This window comes from Triturus cristatus, chromosome 2_1 (genome assembly GCF_964204655.1).
Source record: "Triturus cristatus chromosome 2_1, aTriCri1.1, whole genome shotgun sequence".
NCBI classification, from domain to species: Eukaryota; Metazoa; Chordata; class Amphibia; order Caudata; family Salamandridae; genus Triturus; species Triturus cristatus.
Window position 1 is genome coordinate 279,834,627 of NC_140581.1, and position 25,975 is coordinate 279,860,601.

Consider the following 25,975-nt stretch of genomic DNA (forward strand, 5'->3'; position numbering starts at 1 on the left):
GGTAAATGCATATGCATTGTAATGACATGCATTGTAATGGCATTGCGGAGTAATCAATCAATCAATCAATCAATCAATCAGGGGTTGATAAAGCGCGCTACTCACCTGTGAGGGTCTCAAGGCGCTCGGGGGAGAGGGGGCGTGCAGCTCCAGTTCAGTCGAAGAGCCAGGTCTTGAGGTGTCTAGTTTTCAAAAATGTATAGGCTTGCTAGGTTTCCCAAGGTGCCCGCAGAGCTAGGGTTGAAAAACTAGAGCTAGGCACTTTGCCAAAAAAGGGTCATTTTTCACTGCGATATTGAGGTGTGACCACGTTGCGTTTTGCGCCGATTCCTGTCGCGGGCACTAGGCCGACCCACACAAATGAGGTACCATTTTTCTCGTAAGACTTTGGGGACCGCGGGCTGGATGGAAATTTGTGGCTTCAAGCAGATTCCGGAACTTTCCACCACAGAAATGTGGAGAAAATATGTTTTTTTTGACAATTTTTTAGGTTTGCAAGGAATTCTGGGTAACAGACCCTGGTGGGAGGCAGTCAAGTCACCCCATCCTGGATTCCCCTGGGTGTCTAGTTTTAAAAAATGTATAGGTTTGCTAGGTTTCCCAAGGTGCCCGCAGAGCTAGGGTTCAAAAACTACAGCTAGGCACTTTGCCAAAAAAGGGCCATTTTTCACTGCGAAATTGAGGTGTGACCACGTTGTGTTTTGCGCCGTTTCCTGTCGCAAGCACTAGGCCGACCCGCACAAGTGAGGTACTGTTTTTCTTGTAAGACTTTGGGGGACGCGGGGTGGGTGGAAATTTGTGGATCCACGTAGATTCCGGAACTTTCCACCACAGAAATGTGGAGAAAATATGTTTTTTTAGACAGTTTTTTCGGTTTGCAAGGGATTCTGGGTAACAGACCCTGGTGGGAGGCAGTCAAGTCACCCCATCATGGATTCCCCTGGGTGTCTCGTTTTCAAAAATGTATAGGTTTGCCAGGTTTCCCAAGGTGCCCGCAGAGCTAGGGTTCAAAAACTAGAGCTAGGCACTTTGCTAAAAAAGGGCCATTTTTTACTGTGATATTGAGGTGTGACCACGTTGCGTTTTGCGCCGTTTCCTGTCGCGGGCACTAGGCCGACCGCCATAAGTAAGGTACCGTTTTTCTCGAAATACTTTGGGGAACGCGGGGTGGATGGAAATTTGTGGCTCCACGCAGAGTCCGGAACTTTCCACCACAGATATGAGGAGAAAATATGTTTTTTTTGACAATTTTTTAGATGTGCAAGGGATTCTGGGTAACAGACCCTGGTGGGAGGCAGTCAAGTCACCCCATCCTGGATTCCACTGGGTGCCTAGTTTTCAAAAATGTATAGGTTTGCTAGGTTTCCCAAGGTGCCCGCAGAGCTAGGGTTCAAAAACTAGACCTAGGCACTTTGCCAAAAAAGGGTAATTTTTCACTGCGATATTGAGGTGTGACAACGTTGTATTTTGCGCCATTTCCTGTCGCGGGCACTAGGCCGACCTGCACAAGTGAGGTACCGTTTTTCTCGTAAGACTTTGGGGGAAGCGGGGTGGGTAGAAATTTGTGGATCCACACAGATTCCGGAACTTTCCACCACAGAAATGTGGGGAAAATAAGTTTTTAAAAAACATTTTTAGGTTTGCAAGGGATTCTGGGTAACAGACCCTGGTGGGAGGCAGTCAAGTCACCCCATCCTGGATTCCCCATGGTGTCTAGTTTTCAAAAATGTATAGGTTTGCTAGGTTTCCCAAGGTGCCCTCAGCGCTAGGGTTCAAAAACTACAGCTAGACATTTTGCCATAAAAGGGTAATTTTTCACTGCGAAATTGAGGTGTGACCACGTTGCGTTTTGCTCCGTTTCCTGTCGCGGGCACTAGGCCGACCCACATAAGTGAGGTACCGTTTTTCTCGTAAGACTTTGGGGAACGCGGGGTGGGTGCAAATCTGTGGATCCACGCAGATTCCGGAACTTTCCACCACAGAAATGTGGGGAAAATGTGTTTTAAAAAAACCATTTTTAGGTTTGCAAGGGATTCTGGGTAACAGACCCTGGTGGGAAGCAGTCAAGTCACCCCATAATGGATTCCCCTGGGTGTCTAGTTTTCAAAAATGTATAGGTTTGCCAGGTTTCCCAAGGTGCCCGCAGAGCTAGGGTTCAAAAACTAGAGCTAGGCACTTTGCTAAAAAAGGGTCATTTTTTACTGTGATATTGAGGTGTGACCACGTTGCGTTTTGCGCCGTTTCCTGTCGCGGGCACTAGGCCGACCGCCATGAGTAAGGTACCGTTTTTCTCGAAATACTTTGGGGAACGCGGGGTGGATGGAAATTTGTGGCTCCACGCAGAGTCCGGAACTTTCCACCACAGATATGTGGAGAAAATATGTTTTTTTTGTCAATTTTTTAGATGTGCAAGGGATTCTGGGTAACAGACCCTGGTGGGAGGCAGTCAAGTCACCCCATCCTGGATTCCCCATGGTGTCTAGTTTTCAAAAATGTATAGGTTTGCTAGGTTTCCCAAGGTGCCCTCAGCGCTAGGGTTCAAAAACTACAGCTAGACATTTTGCCATAAAAGGGTAATTTTTCACTGCGAAATTGAGGTGTGACCACGTTGCGTTTTGCTCCGTTTCCTGTCGCGGGCACTAGGCCGACCCACATAAGTGAGGTACCGTTTTTCTCGTAAGACTTTGGGGAACGCGGGGTGGGTGCAAATCTGTGGATCCACGCAGATTCCGGAACTTTCCACCACAGAAATGTGGGGAAAATGTGTTTTAAAAAAAACATTTTTAGGTTTGCAAGGGATTCTGGGTAACAGAACCTGGTGGGATGCAGTCAAGTCACCCCATCCTGGATTCCACTGGGTGCCTAGTTTTCAAAAATGTATAGGTGTGCTAGGTTTCCCAAGGTGCCCGCAGAGCTAGGGTTCAAAAACTAGACCTAGGCACTTTGCCAAAAAAGGGTAATTTTTCACTGCGATATTGAGGTGTGACAACGTTGCATTTTGCGCCGTTTCCTGTCGCGGGCACTAGGCCGACCTGCACAAGTGAGGTACCGTTTTTCTCGTAAGACTTTGGGGGACGCGGGGTGGGTAGAAATTTGTGGATCCACACAGATTCCGGAACTTTCCACCACAGAAATGTGGGGAAAATGTGTTTTTAAAAAACATTTTTAGGTTTGCAAGGGATTCTGGGTAACAGACCCTGGTGGGAGGCAGTCAAGTCACCCCATCCTGGATTCCCCATGGTGTCTAGTTTTCAAAAATGTATAGGTTTGCTAGGTTTCCCAAGGTGCCCTCAGCGCTAGGGTTCAAAAACTACAGCTAGACATTTTGCCATAAAAGGGTAATTTTTCACTGCGAAATTGAGGTGTGACCACGTTGCGTTTTGCTCCGTTTCCTGTCGCGGGCACTAGGCCGACCCACATAAGTGAGGTACCGTTTTTCTCGTAAGACTTTGGGGAACGCGGGGTGGGTGCAAATCTGTGGATCCACGCAGATTCCGGAACTTTCCACCACAGAAATGTGGGGAAAATGTGTTTTAAAAAAAACATTTTTAGGTTTGCAAGGGATTCTGGGTAACAGAACCTGGTGGGATGCAGTCAAGTCACCCCATCCTGGATTCCCCTGGGTGTCTAGTTTTCAAAAATGTATACGTTTGCTAGGTTTCCCAAGATACCCGCAGAGCTAGGGTTCAAAAACTAGACCTAGGCACTTTGCCAAAAAAGGGTAATTTTTCACTGCGATATTGAGGTGTGACCACTTTGCATTTTGCGCCGTTTCCTGTCGTGGGCACTAGGCCGACCCGCACAAGTGGGGTACCGTTTTTCTCGTAAGACTTTGGGGGACGAGGGGTGGGTGGAAGTTTGTGGATCCACGCAGATTCCGGAACTTTCCACCACAGAAATGTGGAGAAAATTTGTTTTTTTTGACAATTGTTGAGGTTTGAAAGGAATTCTGGGTAACAGACCCTGGTGGGAGGCAGTCAAGTCACCCCATCCTTAATTACCCTGGGTGTCTAGTTTTCAAAAATGTATAGGTTTGCTAGGTTTCCCAAGGTGCTCGCAGAGCTAGGGTCCAAAAACTAGAGCTAGGCACGTTGCCAAAAAAGGGTCATTTTTCACTGCGATATTGAGGTGTGACCACGTTGCGTTTTGCACCGTTTCCTGTCGCGGGCACTAGGCCGACCCACACAAATGATGTACCATTTATCTCGTAAGACTTTGGGGAACGCGGGGTGGATGGAAATTTGTGGCTTCACGCAGATTCCGGAACTTTCCACCACAGAAATGTGGAGAAAATATATTTTTTTGATAATTTTTTAGGTTTGCAAGGAATTCTGGGTAACAGACCCTGGTGGGAGGCAGTCAAGTCACCCCATCCTGGATTCCCCTGGGTGTCTAGTTTAAAAAAATGTTTAGGTTTGCTAGGTTTCCCAAGGTGCCCGCAGAGCTAGGGTTCAAAAACTACAACTAGGCACTTTGCCAAAAAAGGGTCATTTTTCACTGCGAAATTGAGGTGTAACCACGTTGTGTTTTGCGCCGTTTCCTATTGCAAGCACTAGGCCGACCCACATAAATGAGGTACCATTTTTCTCGTAAGACTTTGGGGACCGCGGGGTGGATGGAAATTTGTGGCTTCACGCAGATTCCGGAACTTTCCACCACAGAAATGTGGAGAAAATATGTTATTTTTGACAATTTTTTAGGTTTGCAAGGAATTCTGGGTAACAGACCCTGGTGGGAGGCAGTGAAGTCACCCCATCATGGATTCCCCTGGGTGTCTAGTTTTCAAAAATGTATAGGCTTGCTAGGTTTCCCAAGGTGCCCGTAGACCTAGGGTTCAAAAACTAGAGCTAGGCACTTTGCCAAAAAAGGGTCATTTTTCACTGCGATATTGAGGTGTGACCACGTTGTGTTTTGCGCCGTTTCCTGTCGCGGGCACTAGGCCGACCCACATAAATGAGGTACCATTTTTCTCGTAAGACTTTGGGGACCGCGGGGTGGATGGAAATTTGTGGCTTCACGCAGATTCCGGAACTTTCCACCACAGAAATGTGGAGAAAATATGTTTTTTTTGACAATTTTTTAGGTTTGCAAGGAATTCTGGGTAACAGACCCTGGTGGGAGGCAGTCAAGTCACCCCATCATGGATTCCCCTGGGTGTCTAGTTTTCAAAAATGTATAGGTTTGCCAGGTTTCCCAAGGTGCCCGCAGAGCTAGGGTTCAAAAACTAGAGCTAGGCACTTTGCTAAAAAAGGGTCATTTTTTACTGTGATATTGAGGTGTGACCACGTTGCGTTTTGCGCCGTTTCCTGTCGCGGGCACTAGGCCGACCCGCACAAGAGAGGTACCGTTTTTCTCGTACGACTTTGGGGGACGAGGGGTGGGTGGAAGTTTGTGGATCCACGCAGATTCCGGAACTTTCCACCACAGAAATGTGGAGAAAATTTGTTTTTTTTGACAATTGTTGAGGTTTGCAAGGAATTCTGGGTAACAGACCCTGGTGGGAGGCAGTCAAGTCACCCCATCCTGGATTCCCCATGGTGTCTAGTTTTCAAAAATGTATAGGTTTGCTAGGTTTCCCAAGGTGCCCTCAGCGCTAGGGTTCAAAAACTACAGCTAGACATTTTGCCATAAAAGGGTAATTTTTCACTGCGAAATTGACGTGTGACCACGTTGCGTTTTGCTCCATTTCCTGTCGCGGGCACTAGGCCGACCCACATAAGTGAGGTACAGTTTTTCTCGTAAGACTTTGGGGAACGCGGGGTGGGTGCAAATCTGTGGATCCACGCAGATTCCGGAACTTTCCACCACAGAAATGTGGGGAAAATGTGTTTTAAAAAAACATTTTTAGGTTTGCAAGGGATTCTGGGTAACAGACCCTGGTGGGAGGCAGTCAAGTCACCCCATCCTGGATTCCCCTGGGTGTCTAGTTTTCAAAAATGTATACGTTTGCTAGGTTTCCCAAGGTACCCGCAGAGCTAGGGTTCAAAAACTAGACCTAGGCACTTTGCCAAAAAAGGGTAATTTTTCACTGCGATATTGAGGTGTGACCACTTTGCATTTTGCGCCGTTTCCTGTCGTGGGCACTAGGCCGACCCGCACAAGTGAGGTACCGTTTTTCTCGTAAGACTTTTGGGGACGAGGGGTGGGTGGAAGTTTGTGGATCCACGCAGATTCCGGAACTTTCCACCACAGAAATGTGGAGAAAATTAGTTTTTTTTGACAATTGTTGAGGTTTGCAAGGAATTCTGGGTAACAGACCCTGGTGGGAGGCAGTCAAGTCACCCCATCCTGGATTACCCTGGGTGTCTAGTTTTCAAAAATGTATAGGTTTGCTAGGTTTCCCAAGGTGCTCGCAGAGCCAGGGTCCAAAAACTAGAGCTAGGCACGTTGCCAAAAAAGGGTCATTTTTCACTGCGATATTGAGGTGTGACCACGTTGCGTTTTGCACCGTTTCCTGTCGCGGGCACTAGGTTTCCTGATTAATTTCCCTCTGAGGCGGAAAGCCGGAGGTTAGCACGCTGCACCTGAAATTGTATTTTTAACTTTGTCACGATTGTCTTCACTTACTGCTGATTTTTAAAAAAAACAACTGCAATTGACCATGAAGCTCACCTGAGCAAAAGCGCCGTCCTCACGCGCTCAGCCTGCCCGCCCAGACCCTCCAAACACAGCGAGTCCCCGCTGTCAGAGGGGGAAAACGCCCACACCGCCAGCGCGGTCAAAGGCGAAGCCACGCCCACTGCGAGGCCACGCCCACCGGACTACTTAAACGCTCGTAACAGCGCAACATTCATTCCTGATTAATTTCCCTCTGAGGCGGAAAGCCGGAGGTTAGCACGCTGCACCTGAAATTGTATTTTTAACTTTGTCACGATTGTCTTCACTTACTGCTGATTTTAAAAAAAAAAACAACTGCAATTGACCACGAAGCTCACCTGAGCAAAAGCGCCGTCCTCACGCGCTCAGCCTGCCCGCCCAGACCCTCCAAACACAGCGAGTCCCCGCTGTCAGAGGGGGAAAACGCCCACACCGCCAGCGCGGTCAAAGGTGAAGCCACGCCCACTGCGAGGCCACGCCCACCGGACTACCTAAACGCTCGTAACAGCGCAACATTCATTCCTATTAATTCCCTCTGAGGCGGAAAGCCGGAGGTTAGCACGCTGCACCTGAAATTGTATTTTTAACTTTGTCACGATTGTCTTCACTTACTGCTGATTTTAAAAAAAAAACAACTGCATTTGACCACGAAGCTCACCTGAGCAAAAGCGCCGTCCTCACGCGCTCAGCCTGCCCGCCCAGACCCTCCAAACACAGCGAGTCCCCGCTGTCAGAGGGGGAAAACGCCCACACCGCCAGCGCGGTCAAAGGCGAAGCCACGCCCACTGCGAGGCCACGCCCACCGGACTACTTAAACGCTCGTAACAGCGCAACATTCATTCCTGATTAATTTCCCTCTGAGGCGGAAAGCCGGAGGTTAGCACGCTGCACCTGAAATTGTATTTTTAACTTTGTCACGATTGTCTTCACTTACTGCTGATTTTTAAAAAAAACAACTGCAATTGACCACGAAGCTCACCTGAGCAAAAGCGCCGTCCTCACGCGCTCAGCCTGCCCGCCCAGACCCTCCAAACACAGCGAGTCCCCGCTGTCAGAGGGGGAAAACGCCCACACCGCCAGCGCGGTCAAAGGCGAAGCCACGCCCACTGCGAGGCCACGCCCACCGGACTACTTAAACGCTCGTAACAGCGCAACATTCATTCCTGATTAATTACCCTCTGAGGCGGAAAGCCGGAGGTTAGCACGCTGCACCTGAAATTGTATTTTTAACTTTGTCACGATTGTCTTCACTTACTGCTGATTTAAAAAAAAAAACAACTGCAATTGACCACGAAGCTCACCTGAGCAAAAGCGCCGTCCTCACGCGCTCAGCCTGCCCGCCCAGACCCTCCAAACACAGCGAGTCCCCGCTGTCAGAGGGGGAAAACGCCCACACCGCCAGCGCGGTCAAAGACGAAGCCACGCCCACTGCGAGGCCACGCCCATAATACCTACTACAAATGTGTCGGCCATTCCAGCGCAGCGGACGAGCGCAGCGGGAGCGCTGTTTGCGCGCCGAAGGCGCGCCTAAGGCAAGCCCGTCTGCGCCCGTCCGCGCACGACCGGGCCTAGGGCCAGACCCCCTGGCACCCAGAGCCTCCACCAAAACCACATACTCCCGTCGTGACCTCCTAAGCCTCAGACCTTCTATCGCCTCCTCATGCAGATATATCCATGATATGAATGGACCCTTTGTCAGCTGCACGAACTGCCAGCCAGCCCAGCTTAAACTCCCCACACGAGTGCTGAAGCCCGCAACCCTCAAACTTGCCTCGCTGAACTGTCGCTCCCTCCCTAAACATGCGACACCAATCCACCACTTAATAGAAGACTACGAGATTGACATTCTCTTCCTAACGGAAACGTGGCTTACTCCACACTCTGACTCGGACATAGTGTTAGCCACTCCACCGGGATTCCTCATCCAGTCTCTCCCTCGACCACAAGGCAGAGGTGGAGGCATTGCTATCATCTACCGAGACTCGCTCACCTGTAACTCCAGCGACGCACAAATCTCAGACTCTGAAAGCCTCCAATTCTCAATCAAACTAGACCCTACGAATTCCCTCTCAGGGATTCTAGTCTACCGTCCCCCCGGCCACCCCGGCTCCTTTCCCAATGCCCTCCTAGACACTGTAGCAACACAGGCTCACTCCGTCACGAATTTTATCTTAGTGGGAGACTTGAACATCCACCTCGAAGACACTTCAGATTCTGGAGTAGTCGACCTGATCACTGAACTAGCGACCTCGGACCTCCGTCTCCTTAACTCAGGAGCCACTCACATCAAAGGCCACCTGCTTGACCCAGTGTTCACCAGCACCCCCGCGATGCAAGCAATAGACTCCATTCCCCTTCCTTGGACGGACCACTTCTTGGTCCTATTCCAACTTCCAGGATCCCTTAGGAAACCTCAGAAACTGCCCACCTTCACTAGAGGCAGGACTTGGTCCAAACTTCCCATTGAAGAATGGGCCAATACCCTGATATCTACTACCCCGACTCATGAAGATATCCCGGACAACGCCGATAGCAACTTCAGAAATTGGATCACGACCTCCCTTGACTCTGTGCTCCCACTCAGAATGCGCGAAGACAAAACCAACAACACGGGCTCTGCACCGTGGTACACCCCAGAACTTCGTCAGCTCCGCAAAAACTGTAAAAGAGCCGAACGGCTTTGGAGAAAAGACTGGCATAATGCCAGCAAAGAGGCCTACCACTCCTCAGTCAAAATCTACAAAACTGCAATTAAGCTCTCCAAAGCCTCCCACTATGACACCCGGATACAGGAAGCCTCAAATTCCTCTAGGGAATCCTACCTCATCGTGAAGGAGCTATTAAAAGTTCCCATCTCTCCCTTGCCCACCACCCCCCAGGTAGACAGAAGCAATGACCTAGCCGCATTTTTCAACAATAAAATCGCCCGTATCCTCACATCCCTCCCTCCCCCTAGCCTCCCCACCCGCAGAAACATTACTCAGCCCCCAGATCAGACGGGAATACGTCCCCAACTCGAGACATTCAGGCCAGTAACGCATAACGAAGTGGAAGCTACCCTGAATAAAATAAAAAGCGGATCTCCTTTAGACCCTGCACCCTTGAGATTTCTCAAAAACGTGGCCCCCGCTATCACCCCTACACTCACGGAGCTTATCAACTGCTCACTTGCACAAGGATCAGTTCCCGACAGCTGGAAAAGTGCAGTGGTGAAGGCACTCCTTAAAAAACCCCAGCTCGATCCAACTGATATGGCAAACTACCGACCCATATCCCTCCTCCCAGGGATTAGCAAGATCACCGAGAAACTGGTGAATAGTCAACTCTCCCGATTTCTCGAGACAAATAACATCCTACGGCAATCCCAAACCGGGTTCCGTCCGGGACACGGTACAGACACCGCCCTGATTGCCGTCATCGAGGAAGCAAGGCGCATTCTAGACTCAGGAGGATCAGTGGCAGTGATCCTTCTGGATCTGAGTGCCGCCTTCGACACGGTCAACCACCGTGTCCTCCTTCATCGATTGGCGACAGCAGGGCTCACCGGGATGGCACTCAGCTGGATAGAGTCCTTTCTTACTGGACGCACGTTCCAGGTCTGGGACGGGGAATTCCACTCGTCCACACTTCCACTTACCAGCGGGGTTCCTCAGGGCTCCTCCCTGAGCCCCACACTTTTTAATGTGTATATGGCCCCTTTGGAAGATGTGGTATCACCATTCGGGATAAAAATCCTGAGCTACGCTGACGACACACAATTGGTCGTCTCCCTATCCCAACTAGACGACCACCCAGACAAATTACCAAACTGTCTCACCGAAATTCACGGGTGGATGTGCGAATCGTCATTGAAACTCAACGGTTCCAAAACCGAAGTGATGCTCATGGGCAAACAATGGGCGACCATCCCCCCGGCGATCTGGCCAGACGTGTTCGGGGAAATCCCCACCCCGAAACACGAAATCAAGACCCTCGGAGTCTGGCTAGAACCCGACCTCTCAATGAAGACCCAAGCGGCCAAAACGGCCGGGACCTGTCTTGGGCTTCTGCGGACTATCCGCAAAGTTTTCCCCCTCCTACCGCCCGTGTCCAGGAAACTACTAGTTCAGGGCCTCATTATGTCGCGGTTAGACTACAGCAATATGGTCTACCTAGGTGCGCCGGAAGCTACCTTAGCGAGACTGCAAAGAGCCCAGAACGCAGCAGCTCGCCTAATCATGAGCGTACCTCCCAGAGTATCCGCCAAACCCGCTATTAAGGCTCTGCACTGGCTCCCAGTCCGCCAAAGGGTGGAATTTAAAGCCATGTGCACGGCCCATAAACTAATCAATGGATCGGGACCTGCGATTCTCAGCGGCTTGGTCACCCCCTACATAGCACCGAGAGCTCTACGGTCTGAGAACGAGCACCTGGCCAACATCCCCAAATTCAAGAGAACACGTACCGGAGGCCGACGTTTCTCTGTAAAAGCGTCCACTGGTTGGAACTCCCTCCCACGCTCCCTCAGACTGGAGCCCAACTACCTGACGTTCAGGAAAAAACTTAAAACCCTCCTGTTTCCTAAATAAACCCTTCGCCCTTATCCCCCTCAGCAGGTTTTAATCTTCACAGCGCGGGGATGCCCTCGGGTCACCAGGCGCTTGTCAAGAAGTCCTGTCATACAAGGGAAACACGCCCTTATGTAAACAGGAGAGCTGTTACATAACTCAAGGGAAACACGCCCTTATGTAAACAGGAGAGCTGTTACATAACTCAAGGGAAACACGCCCTTATGTAAACAGGAGAGCTGTTACATAACTCAAGGGAAACACGCCCTTATGTAAACAGGAGAGCTGTTACATAACTCAAGGGAAACACGCCCTTATGTAAACAGGAGAGCTGTTACATAACTCAAGGAAAACACGCCCTATAAAGGGAGGAACCGGGAGGTACAAGGCTGTCGGATATTGTGTTTACACCGACGTACCTGCTTCGTGAAGAGCAGTGTTCCGGAGTGGTGCTCCAGTAAGGCAAGAACGGAGGTAGGTCGAGTCGTTACTCCCTGGGCCGTGTCTTGCCCCATCGTCACCTGTGAAGGACCCGGAAGCTCTACCGGTCAACCATTGAGCTTCGCTTTTTGACTCGGCTGAGTCCAAGCGCAGTGGCGCTTTTGCTGGTTGGAGTCGTAACTCCCAGCCCGACCAGAGACACAGGGACTGCCAGCTGTAACGCACACCAGGAGGTGTTTGCCGCGTTACAGACTCGGAAGTCCACAGGATCGATCGAGCGGCTGCTCTCGGTTCAGTCTTCTTGCTTGTGATTGGGGTATCGGTGACGCATCACCAGGAGGTGACTCCGCGTCCCGGTGCAGTCTGAGGAAGAGGTTGAGCGGCTGCTCCCTTCAGGTAGAGACCCCGGCTGGGTGTTTCCCTGACTCCTCGATTCTCCCCAACACTCTTCGTGCCCCTCACAGCCTACCGATTGGCATTGTCGGCCATTTCATTTCTGCCCTCTGTTGGCATACGCCGGGATCGGCGTATATGCAGAGGACGGTTAGGACCATCCGTGCTGTGGGCTGGTAACGTACTTAGCCTGGAGGATTCCAGTGACTATAACTTTTGTTTGTTCTTTGTATTTTATTTGCCTTCATTAAAAGAACTAACCCTTCACAAGTGGTTGCGTCCTCATTGGCGTGTCTGTTAAACGATCCTGAGACGTTCAGGGCGTTACAGCGCTTTACAAGTTGCTAAAATAAAATAAATAAATAAATAGGCCGACCCACACAAATGAGGTACCATTTATCTCATAAGACTTTGGGGAACGCGGGGTGGATGGAAATTTGTGGCTTCACGCAGATTCCGGAACTTTCCACCACAGAAATGTGGAGAAAATATATTTTTTTGATAATTTTTTAGGTTTGCTAGGAATTCTGGGTAACAGACCCTGGTGGGAGGCAGTCAAGTCACCCCATCCTGGATTCCCCTGGGTTTCTAGTTTAAAAAAATGTATAGGTTTGCTAGGTTTCCCAAGGTGCCCGCAGAGCTAGGGTTCAAAAACTACAACTAGGCACTTTGCCAAAAAAGGGCCATTTTTCACTGCGAAATTGAGGTGTAACCACGTTGTGTTTTGCGCCGTTTCCTGTCGCAAGCACTAGGCTGACCCGCACAAGTGAGGTACCGTTTTTCTTGTACGACTTTGGGGGACGCGGGGTGGGTGGAAATTTATGGATCCACGCAGATTCCGGAACTTTCCACCACAGAAATGTGGAGAAAATATGTTTTTTTTGACAATTTTTTAGGTTTGCAAGGAATTCTGGGTAACAGACCCTGGTGGGAGGCAGTGAAGTCACCCCATCCTGAATTCCCCTGGGTGTCTAGTTTTCAAAAATGTATAGGCTTGCTAGGTTTCCCAAGGTGCCCGCAGAGCTAGGGTTCAAAAACTAGAGCTAGGCACTTTGCCAAAAAAGGGTCATTTTTCACTCCGATATTGAGGTGTAACCACGTTGCGTTTTGCGCCGTTTCCTGTTGCGGGCACTAGGCCGACCCACATAAATGAGGTACCATTTTTCTCGTCAGACTTTGGGGACCGCGGGGTGGATGGAAATTTGTGGCTTCACGCAGATTCCAGAACTTTCCACCACAGAAATGTGGAGAAAATATGTTTTTTTTGACAATTTTTTAGGTTTGCAAGGAATTCTGGGTAACAGACCCTGGTGGGAGGCAGTCAAGTCACCCCATCATGGATTCCCCTGGGTGTCTAGTTTTCAAAAATGTATAGGTTTGCCAGGTTTCCCAAGGTGCCCGCAGAGCTACGGTTCAAAAACTAGAGCTAGGCACTTTGCTAAAAAAGGGTAATTTTTTACTGTGATATTGAGGTGTGACCACGTTGCGTTTTGCGCCGTTTCCTGTCGCGGGCACTAGGCCGACCGCCACAAGTAAGGTACCGTTTTTCTCGAAATACTTTGGGGAACGCGGGGTGGATGGAAATTTGTGGCTCCACGCAGAGTCCGGAACTTTCCATCACAGATATGTGGAGAAAATATGTTTTTTTTGACAATTTTTCAGATGTGCAAGGGATTCTGGGTAACAGACCCTGGTGGGAGGCAGTCAAGTCACCCCATCCTGGATTCCCCTGGGTGTCTAGTTTAAAAAAATATATAGGTTTGCTAGGTTTCCCAAGGTGCCCGCAGATCTAGGGTTCAAAACTACAGCTAGGCACTTTGCCAAAAAAGGGCCATTTTTCACTGCGAAATTGAGGTGTGACCACGTTGTGTTTTGCGCCATTTCCTGTCGCAAGCACTAGGCCGACCCGCACAAGTGAGGTACTGTTTTTCTTGTAAGACTTTGGGGGACTCGGGGTGGGTGGAAATTTGTGGATCCACGTAGATTCCGGAACTTTCCACCACAGAAATGTGGAGAAAATATGTTTTTTTGGACAGTTTTTTAGGTTTGCAAGGGATTCTGGGTAACAGACCCTGGTGGGAAGCAGTCAAGTCACCCCATAATGGATTCCCCTGGGTGTCTAGTTTTCAAAAATGTATAGGTTTGCCAGGTTTCCCAAGGTGCCCGCAGAGCTAGGGTTCAAAAACTAGAGCTAGGCACTTTGCTAAAAAAGGGTCATTTTTTACTGTGATATTGAGGTGTGACCACGTTGCGTTTTGCGCCGTTTCCTGTCGCGGGCACTAGGCCGACCCAAACAAATGAGGTACCATTTTTCTTGTAAGACTTTGGGGAACGCGGGGTGGATGGAAATTTGTGGCTCCACGCAGATTCCGGAACTTTCCACCACAGAAATGTGGAGAAAATATGTTTTTTTGGACAGTTTTTTAGGTTTGCAAGGGATTCTGGGTAACAGACCCTGGTGGGAAGCAGTCAAGTCACCCCATAATGGATTCCCCTGGGTGTCTAGATTTCAAAAATGTATAGGTTTGCCAGGTTTCCCAAGGTGCCCGCAGAGCTAGGGTTCAAAAACTAGAGCTAGGCACTTTGCTAAAAAAGGGTCATTTTTTACTGTGATATTGAGGTGTGACCACGTTGCGTTTTGCGCCGTTTCCTGTCGCGGGCACTAGGCCGACCCAAACAAATGAGGTACCATTTTTCTTGTAAGACTTTGGGGAACGCGGGGTGGATGGAAATTTGTGGCTCCACGCAGATTCCGGAACTTTCCACCACAGAAATGTGGAGAAAATATATTTTTTTGATAATTTTTTAGGTTTGCAAGGAATTCTGGGTAACAGACCCTGGTGGGAGGCAGTCAAGTCACCCCATCCTGGATTCCCCTGGGTGTCTAGTTTTAAAAAATGTATAGGTTTGCTAGGTTTCCCAAGGTGCCCGCAGAGCTAGGGTTCAAAAACTACAACTAGGCACTTTGCCAAAAAAGGGCCATTTTTCACTGCGAAATTGAGGTGTAACCACGTTGTGTTTTGCGCCGTTTCCTGTCGCAAGCACTAGGCTGACCCGCACAAGTGAGGTACCGTTTTTCTTCTACGACTTTGGGGGACGCGGGGTGGGTGGAAATTTATGGATCCACGCAGATTCCGGAACTTTCCACCACAGAAATGTGGAGAAAATATGTTTTTTTGGACAGTTTTTTAGGTTTGCAAGGGATTCTGGGTAACAGACCCTGGTGGGAGGCAGTCAAGTCACCCCATCCTGGATTACCCTGGGTGTCTAGTTTTCAAAAATGTATAGGTTTGCTAGGTTTCCCAAGGTGCCCGCAGAGCTAGGGTTCAAAAACTAGAGCTAGGCACTTTGCCAAAAAAGGGTCATTTTTCACTCCGATATTGAGGTGTGACCACGTTGCGTTTTGCGCCGTTTCCTGTCGCGGGCACTAGGCCGACCCACATAAATGAGGTACCATTTTTCTCGTAAGACTTTGGGGACCGCGGGGTGGATGGAAATTTGTGGCTTCACGCAGATTCCAGAACTTTCCACCACAGAAATGTGGAGAAAATATGTTTTTTTTGACAATTTTTTAGGTTTGCAAGGAATTCTGGGTAACAGACCCTGGTGGGAGGCAGTCAAGTCACCCCATCATGGATTCCCCTGGGTGTCTAGTTTTCAAAAATGTATAGGTTTGCCAGGTTTCCCAAGGTGCCCGCAGAGCTACGGTTCAAAAACTAGAGCTAGGCTCTTTGCTAAAAAAGGGTCATTTTTTACTGTGATATTGAGGTGTGACCACGTTGCGTTTTGCGCCGTTTCCTGTCGCGGGCACTAGGCCGACCGCCACAAGTAAGGTACTGTTTTTCTCGAAATACTTTGGGGAACGCGGGGTGGATGGAAATTTGTGGCTCCACGCAGAGTCCGGAACTTTCCACCACAGATATGTGGAGAAAATATGTTTTTTTTGACAATTTTTTAGATGTGCAAGGGATTCTGGGTAACAGACCCTGGTGGGAGGCAGTCAAGTCACCCCATCCTGGATTCCCCTGGGTGTCTAGTTTTTAAAAATGTATAGGTTTGCTAGGTTTCCCAAGGTGCCCGCAGAGATAGGGTTCAAAAACTAGAGCTAGGCACTTTGCCAAAAAAGGGTAATTTTTCACTGCGATATTGAGGTGTGACCACGTTGTGTTTTGCGCCATTTCCTGTTGCAAGCACTAGGCCGACCCGCACAAGTAAGGTACCGTTTTTCTCGTAAGACTTTGGGGAACGCGGGGTGGGTGCAAATTTGTGGATCCACGCAGATTCCGGAACTTTCCACCACAGAAATGTGGGGAAAATGTGTTTTTTTGGACAGTTTTTTAGGTTTGCAAGGGATTCTGGGTAACAGACCCTGGTGGGAGGCTGTCAAGTCACCCCATCCTGGATTCCCCTGGGTGTCTAGTTTTTAAAAATGTATAGGTTTGCTAGGTTTCCCAAGGTGCCCGCAGAGATAGGGTTCAAAAACTAGAGCTAGGCACTTTGCCAAAAAAGGGTAATTTTTCACTGCGATATTGAGGTGTGACCACGTTGCGTTTTGCACCGTTTCCTGTCGCGGGCACTAGGCCGACCCGCACAAGTTAGGTACCGTTTTTCTTGTAAGACTTTGGGGGACGCGGGGTGGGTGGAAATTTGTGGATCCACGCAGATTCCGTAACTTTCCACCACAGAAATGTGAAGAAAATATGGTTTTTTTGACAATTTTTGAGGTTTGCAAGGAGTTCTGGGTAGCAGACCCTGGTGGGAGGCAGTCAAGTCACCCCATCCTGGATTACCCTGGGTGACTAGTTTTCAAAAATGTATAGGCTTGCTAGGTTTCCCAAGGTGCCCGCAGAGCTAGGGTTCAAAAACTAGAGCTAGGCACTTTGCCAAAAAAGGGTCATTTTTCACTCCGATATTGAGGTGTAACCACGTTGCGTTTTGCGCCGTTTCCTGTCGCGGGCACTAGGCCGACCCACATAAATGAGGTACCATTTTTCTCGTCAGACTTTGGGGACCGCGGGGTGGATGGAAATTTGTGGCTTCACGCAGATTCCAGAACTTTCCACCACAGAAATGTGGAGAAAATATGTTTTTTTTGACAATTTTTTAGGTTTGCAAGGAATTCTGGGTAACTGACCCTGGTGGGAGGCAGTCAAGTCACCCCATCATGGATTCCCCTGGGTGTCTAGTTTTCAAAAATATATAGGTTTGCCAGGTTTCCCAAGGTGCCCGCAGAGCTACGGTTCAAAAACTAGAGCTAGGCACTTGGCTAAAAAAGGGTAATTTTTTACTGTGATATTGAGGTGTGACCACGTTGCGTTTTGCGCCGTTTCCTGTCGCGGGCACTAGGCCGACCGCCACAAGTAAGGTACCGTTTTTCTCGAAATACTTTGGGGAACGCGGGGTGGATGGAAATTTGTGGCTCCACGCAGAGTCCGGAACTTTCCACCACAGATATGTGGAGAAAATATGTTTTTTTTGACAATTTTTCAGATGTGCAAGGGATTCTGGGTAACAGACCCTGGTGGGAGGCAGTCAAGTCACCCCATCCTGGATTCCCCTGGGTGTCTAGTTTAAAAAAATATATAGGTTTGCTAGGTTTCCCAAGGTGCCCGCAGATCTAGGGTTCAAAACTACAGCTAGGCACTTTGCCAAAAAAGGGCCATTTTTCACTGCGAAATTGAGGTGTGACCACGTTGTGTTTTGCGCCATTTCCTGTCGCAAGCACTAGGCCGACCCGCACAAGTGAGGTACTGTTTTTCTTGTAAGACTTTGGGGGACTCGGGGTGGGTGGAAATTTGTGGATCCACGTAGATTCCGGAACTTTCCACCACAGAAATGTGGAGAAAATATGTTTTTTTGGACAGTTTTTTAGGTTTGCAAGGGATTCTGGGTAACAGACCCTGGTGGGAAGCAGTCAAGTCACCCCATAATGGATTCCCCTGGGTGTCTAGTTTTCAAAAATGTATAGGTTTGCCAGGTTTCCCAAGGTGCCCGCAGAGCTAGGGTTCAAAAACTAGAGCTAGGCACTTTGCTAAAAAAGGGTCATTTTTTACTGTGATATTGAGGTGTGACCACGTTGAGTTTTGCGCCGTTTCCTGTCGCGGGCACTAGGCCGACCCAAACAAATGAGGTACCATTTTTCTTGTAAGACTTTGGGGAACGCGGGGTGGATGGAAATTTGTGGCTCCACGCAGATTCCGGAACTTTCCACCACAGAAATGTGGAGAAAATATATTTTTTTGATAATTTTTTAGGTTTGCAAGGAATTCTGGGTAACAGACCCTGGTGGGAGGCAGTCAAGTCACCCCATCCTGGATTCCCCTGGGTGTCTAGTTTTAAAAAATGTATAGGTTTGCTAGGTTTCCCAAGGTGCCCGCAGAGCTAGGGTTCAAAAACTACAACTAGGCACTTTGCCAAAAAAGGGCCATTTTTCACTGCGAAATTGAGGTGTAACCACGTTGTGTTTTGCGCCGTTTCCTGTCGCAAGCACTAGGCTGACCCGCACAAGTGAGGTACCGTTTTTCTTGTACGACTTTGGGGGACGCGGGGTGGGTGGAAATTTATGGATCCACGCAGATTCCGGAACTTTCCACCACAGAAATGTGGAGAAAATATGTTTTTTTGGACAGTTTTTTAGGTTTGCAAGGGATTCTGGGTAACAGACCCTGGTGGGAGGCAGTGAAGTCACCCCATCCTGAATTCCCCTGGGTGTCTAGTTTTCAAAAATGTATAGGCTTGCTAGGTTTCCCAAGGTGCCCGCAGAGCTAGGGTTCAAAAACTAGAGCTAGGCACTTTGCCAAAAAAGGCTCATTTTTCACTCCGATATTGAGGTGTGACCACGTTGCGTTTTGCGCCGTTTCCTGTCGCGGGCACTAGGCCGACCCAAATAAATGAGGTACCATTTTTCTCGTAAGACTTTGGGGACCGCGGGGTGGATGGAAATTTGTGGCTTCACGCAGATTCCAGAACTTTCCACCACAGAAATGTGGAGAAAATATGTTTTTTTTGACAATTTTTTAGGTTTGCAAGGAATTCTGGGTAACAGACCCTGGTGGGAGGCAGTCAAGTCACCCCATCATGGATTCCCCTGGGTGTCTAGTTTTCAAAAATGTATAGGTTTGCCAGGTTTCCCAAGGTGCCCGCAGAGCTACGGTTCAAAAACTAGAGCTAGGCTCTTTGCTAAAAAAGGGTCATTTTTTACTGTGATATTGAGGTGTGACCACGTTGCGTTTTGCGCCGTTTCCTGTCGCGGGCACTAGGCCGACCGCCACAAGTAAGGTACTGTTTTTCTCGAAATACTTTGGGGAACGCGGGGTGGATGGAAATTTGTGGCTCCACGCAGAGTCCGGAACTTTCCACCACAGATATGTGGAGAAAATATGTTTTTTTTGACAATTTTTTAGATGTGCAAGGGATTCTGGGTAACAGACCCTGGTGGGAGGCAGTCAAGTCACCCCATCCTGGATTCCCCTGGGTGTCTAGTTTTTAAAAATGTATAGGTTTGCTAGGTTTCCCAAGGTGCCCGCAGAGATAGGGTTCAAAAACTAGAGCTAGGCACTTTGCCAAAAAAGGGTAATTTTTCACTGCGATATTGAGGTGTGACCACGTTGTGTTTTGCGCCATTTCCTGTCGCAAGCACTAGGCCGACCCGCACAAGTAAGGTACCGTTTTTCTCGTAAGACTTTGGGGAACGCGGGGTGGGTGCAAATTTGTGGATCCACGCAGATTCCGGAACTTTCCACCACAGATATGTGGAGAAAATATGTTTTTTTTGACAATTTTTTAGATGTGCAAGGGATTCTGGGTAACAGACCCTGGTGGGAGGCAGTCAAGTCACCCCATCCTGGATTCCCCTGGGTGTCTAGTTTTTAAAAATGTATAGGTTTGCTAGGTTTCCCAAGGTGCCCGCAGAGATAGGGTTCAAAAACTAGAGCTAGGCACTTTGCCAAAAAAGGGTAATTTTTCACTGCGATATTGAGGTGTGACCACGTTGCGTTTTGCACCGTTTCCTGTCGCGGGCACTAGGCCGACCCGCACAAGTTAGGTACCGTTTTTCTTGTAAGACTTTGGGGGACGCGGGGTGGGTGGAAATTTGTGGATCCACGCAGATTCCGGAACTTTCCACCACAGAAATGTGAAGAAAATATGGTTTTTTTGACAATTTTTGAGGTTTGCAAGGAGTTCTGGGTAGCAGACCCTGGTGGGAGGCAGTCAAGTCACCCCATCCTGGATTACCCTGGGTGACTAGTTTTCAAAAATGTATAGGTTTGCTAGGTTTCCCAAGGTGGCCGCAGAGCTAGGGTTCAAAAACTAGAGCTAGGCACTTTGCCAAAAAAGGGTCATTTTTCACTGCGATATTGAGGTGTGACCACGTTGCGTTTTGCGCCGTTTCCTGTCGCGGGCACTAGGCCGACCCGCACAAGTGAGGTACCGTTTTTCTTGTAAGACTTTGGGGAACGCGGGGTGGGTGCAAATTTGTGGATCCACGCAGATTCCGGAACTTTCCACCACAGAAATGTGGGGAAAATGTGTTTTTAAAAACAATCTTTTAGGTTTGCAAGGGATTCTGGGTAACAGACCCTGGTGGGAGGCAGTCAAGTCACCCCATCCTGGATTCCCCTGGGTGTCTAGTTTTAAAAAATGTATAGGTTTGCTAGGTTTCCTAAGGTGCCCGCAGAGCTAGGGTTCAAAAACTAGAGCTAGGCACTTTGCCAAAAAAGGGTAATTTTTCACTGCGATATTGAGGTGTGACCACGTTGCGTTTTGCACCGTTTCCTGTCGCGGGCACTAGGCCGACCCACACAAGTGAGGTACTGTTTTTCTTGTAAGACTTTGGGGGACGCGGGGTGGATGGAAATTTGTGGCTTCATGCAGGTTCCGGAACATTCCACCACAGAAATGTGGAGAAAATATGTTTTTTTGGACAATTTTTTAGGTTTGCAAGGGATTCTTGGTAACAGACCCTGGTGGGAGGCAGTCAAGTCACCCCATCCTGGATTACCCTGGGTGTCTAGTTTTCAAAAATGTATAGGTTTGCTAGGTTTCCCAAGGTGCCCGCAGAGCTAGGGTTCAAAAACTAGAGCTAGGCACTTTGCCAAAAAAGGGTCATTTTTCACTGCGATATTGAGGTGTGACCACGTTGCGTTTTGCGCCGTTTCCTGTCGCGGGCACTAGGCCGACCCACACAAATGAGATACCATTTTTCTCGTAAGACTTTGGGGACCGCGGTGTGGATGGAAATTTGTGGCTTCATGCAGATTCCGGAACATTCCACCACAGAAATGTGGAGAAAATATGTTTTTTTTGACAATTTTTTAGGTTTGCAAGGAATTCTGGGTAATAGACCCTGGTGGGAGGCAGTCAAGTCACCCCATCCTGGATTCCCCTGGGTGTCTAGTTTTAAAAAATGTATAGGTTTGCTAGGTTTCCCAAGGTGCCCGCAGAGCTAGGGTTCAAAAACTAGAGCTAGGCACTTTGCTAAAAAAGGGTCATTTTTCACTGCGATATTGAGGTGTGACCACGTTGCGTTTTGCACCGTTTCCTGTCGCGGGCACTAGGCCGACCCACACAAATGAGGTACTGTTTTTCTTGTGAGACTTTGGGGGACGCGAGGTGGGTGGAAATTTGTGGATCCACGTAGATTCCGGAACTTTCCACCACAGAAATGTGGAGAAAATATGGTTTTTTTGACAATTGTTTAGGTTTGCAAGGAATTCTGGGTAACAGACCCTGGTGGGAGGCAGTCAAGTCACCTCATCCTGGATTCCCCTGGGTGTCTAGTTTTAAAAAATGTATAGGTTTGCTAGGTTTCCTGTTAGACCTGGCACCTTGGCGTGAGTCTCCCTCCCTCTTTTTGTCGCTGTGCCTCATGTGATTTTATGGTGTTGGCCGCTCAGGGCGCTGTGCCACTGCCAACCAGTGTCGCGGTGCGAGTGCTCCCTTTGTAAATTATATATGTTGGTTGGATTCCATGATTGGATTGTTTGATTTACTATCAGACCCCAGTAAAGTGCGCCAGGAGCGCCAGGGCATGTAAAGGCAAACGCCGCTGGTGGGCCTGCAGCACGGGTTGTGCCACCCACAGAAGCGGCCGGTAAAATACGTCTAAGGTCTGCCACCGCAGAACCTGCGTGCAGTCTGGTACTGACGCGCCGACCGACAAGTGCCCACACTTGCCGGTCCCCGAAACCTTCCCTTAGCTGCATGTTAGTCACCCCTCTGGTGGGCCCACGGGCAGGGTGCATTGTGAGCCTGAGGTAGGACAAGCCTAGATGCGTGGCATGTCCTGGTAGTGAACGACCGCCATTTTTGTTGTTCACTACTGTAAGGCTACCCTGTTCCCATAGGCCAATATGGGCGGCCTGGATTATTACACCCTATGATCCTAACCGACCCAGGGAACATGGTAGGAGATCGAGTTTAGTATGCCTGAACTCGGAATGTTAAGGTACATCTTTTCGCAAGGTTTATGTTAATATTCCGGGTTTGCAAATGTCACTTTTAGAAAGTTGGCCTTTGCTTGCCTAACCATTTCAGCCGCCTCTGCGTGATGTGTATCTGATGTCTGGCTGGTGTGAGTGACAGGGCTGGGGGAACCCAGATGGGCAGGGCTAGGTAGCCTGGTATGAATAGGACGATCGACAGATAGATGGGTGGGAGGAGTGCTCCTAGGTTCTGAATAGGACAGTGCTCCGCTACCTCGAGGCTGGCTCCACCCCCTGTGGAGCGTCTGATGACTCTGCCCTGCACTCTGAAAGAAGAGGCCTGCATCACGTAAACAAAGTGCTCAGAAACCGGACTGAACTAGGCAAGGGCCCCCCTGGCCTGGGAGAACAAAAGATTTGTGGTATAAATGGAGGAGCCCTGCTCCTAAGAAACTAGATCCGCTTTTGACCAAGAAGAATCTCTGCCTGAGGAGGAGGCACCGGGAAAGCTGTAGGAGGAAGACTGTCCCTATCCTGGGGGATTGGCCTGCAGTGGTGACCTCGCTGCCAAAGGGGAGAAGAGAAACTGTTGCTGAAGACTTTACTTTACTTTTACTTTCAAGACTTGTGCTTTTCCAAAAACGATCTCCAAGGGCTTGGAACTGAGCTTGCCCCCTGAACTGAGCCCCAGGACCATTGGGCTCTACCTGATCTTCACTCGCCTGCTGCTGGACCGTGGTGTCCTTTCCCTCGCCGGAGCTGTGACCCTCGTGCCCCAGTCCCTCCTTGAGCCGTGACCTGGACTGCTTAGCCGCCCCCGCCTTGGGAAGAGCCTCGCTCGATCGGAGCCGCTCCCCCTACGCTGTGCTGGGCTGCCCCGTCACCTCGCTCGTTGGAGGCTCGCTGTGCACCTTCACCCTCCCGCCGGAATCGGCGTTTGTGAGCATCTCCAAGCCTCGGACGGCCCGGACGCATCTGCGTGCCCGGCTGCCCCGCTTTGTTCACCCGCCACCTGCAACACCCCGCTCTTGTCGTGAGCCTGAAGATCAGACCCCCATCGTAAAGTGTGGGAGCCCCGGACGCCGCCTCGCTCTTCGGTCGAAGAGCCGCTGACATCCCGCACCCACCTTCGCGTCAAGAAACAAGGTACTGTACTTACGAACTCGACCGCGAGCTCGCATCGGATCCAGGGTCCGCAACGTTCTGATTTCCCTGTCATCTGCCGTGTGCTTCCCGGTCGCCGCCTCAGCCTGGAGTGTGCTGAGGCCTACTGTCACCTTGTGCCCGCCTAAAGAACTTTCCGTACAAAGAGAACTTTACCGTATTCCTAAGAATTGTGGCCCCATCAGTTCAACGTTACTGGGCCTTGTATTTAACTCTGCTGAAACTACATAAAAGCTTATTTTTATATACTACCGGATTGGTGTCCATTTGTGGTGCATGCAAGGGGTTTACTGTGTGTATAATTGCATTTGCTTAACCGTGTACGCCTGAGACTTAGCCTAGACTGCTCGCGCCACGCACCTAGAGGGTGAGCAGGGGTTATTCTGGGGAGTCATCCTTCGCCCTGACAAGAAGTAAAGGGTCCCTGCTTGTTGTGGGTTCACACCTGCGTCAACCAGAGCCCCCTCATTTCTAACATTGGTGGCAGCGGTGGGATTTACGGATTTGCATTTGTGATTTGCGTATAGTGAATCACTGATCACCACGTAGTGAGAGCAGACCAGTAACACAGCCACAAGGCTAGCATTTGTTTTTGTTTTGCCAAGAATCTCCGTTGTTGGAGCCATGCCTGGTTCACACTCTGCCGGAAGGGCGGCTTCCATAATCTCTGGATTTGAAGACATAGATTGGGAAGAAGGCGCACTTCAGGATCGTACCAATGAAGACTTGAAAGGTCTTTGCTCCAAGTTCAGGATTGCCCAAACTGGATTGAAAAAGAAGGAGCAACTCGTGAAGGCGCTGAGGGCCTGGTATGAGTCAAAGGCACCAGAGAATCAGGTGGAAGTGATTCCCCCAGAAAGTGTCCATGAGTTCGGCAGATGCCTGTCGCCAGAGGAGTTGGCGGACAGGGCAGCAACCCGGGCACACGAGGTGGAAATGGCAAAACTCCATGGGCAGATGGATATGGAAAAACAAAGATTAGCCATGGAAGAAAAGAAACTACAATTAGAGCATGACATGAAGCTGAGGGAGCTGGAGCTGAAAGCAAAAAGTTTGGAGCTTAATCCCTCTGGTGGCAGCACACCGCCAGGATCGGCGGAACCAAGAGTTTATATTCCTAAGGATGTAGTGAAGGAGTTCTTCAGGAATGACGACATCGGGCAGTGGTTCAGAGCCTACGAGGTAGCCATGTCTTCCCACCGGGTCCCTGAGAAAGATTGGGGAGCGGGGTTGTGGGGAAGGTTCCTGAGTGAGGGGCGGGACACACTGCTAGACTTACCTGTTGATGTTCGTAATTCTTATCCCCATATGAAGGAAGCATTGATGGCTAGGTATGGGTTGACCCCTGAGTTATATAGACAGAGGTTCAGGGGTTGCACTAAGATTCCCAATAGTACGTATGTGGAGTATGTGACTTTCTTTTGCAGAGCGCTGGATGGTTGGGTGAAGGGTAGTAAGGTGAATGATTATCAAGGGCTTCTTGATCTAATGGCATGGGAGCACTTGTCCAGTAATTGTTTTCCTGAGCTACGCCAGCACCTGATCGATAGTAAGCTGACTAACCCGAGGAAGCTTGCTGAGGAGGCGGACCGCTGGGTCAGTACCAGGGTCCACAAGGGTACCGTGGGAGATTCCGCCAAAGGTGGGCAGGGTCCCCAGCAGAAGAGTGGGGGGGACAGGGGTAAACAGAAGCAGTTCCAAAAAGGGCCCCAAAATAATCCCCAAGGGAACCAAGGGAAGGGTTCTCAGCCTCCCCCACCCCAGAAACCGACCGGGGCCCCGACAGGTCCTCCTGTTCAGAAGGGGCCCGTAAGATGTTACAGGTGTAACAATTTGGGGCATTTTGCCTCTGATGTGAAGTGTCCGATGTTTGGTAAACCAGCACCCACTGGTGCTCCACCCCGGCAGGTGACTAGTGTAGCCTTGGGGGAGGAGAGGGATGTCCAAGGTGGGTGGGGTCCCGCAGAGATGTCCCTGGTCTCGCTAGGAGACCGTGAAGTGGTCCCTCCAACCCAGCTGCCTGAGAACACTAAGAAGTACAGGCAGTGGGTGACCATAAATGGCCATAGGGTGGAAGCTCTTAGAGATACAGGAGCCAGTGTGACAGCTGTCAAGTGTCACCTGGTGTCTCAGGAGCAGGTGGTCCCCAATGCATTCTATCCTGTTGTTGCCGCTGACAACACAGAGAGGCACTGCAAGGTGGCTCAGGTTCCCTTCGAGTGGGGGGGGGTCTCTGGTACTCTTCAGGTAGCTGTGAGGCCCGCCATGCCTGTAGACTGTTTGTTAGGGAACGATTTGGAGAGCTCGCCTTGGGCTCAGGTGGAGCGGAGTGCTCACCTGGAGATGTTGGGTATGCCGGATTGGGCGTGTGTCACCACACGGTCCATGGCAGCCAGTAAAGGTACTCGA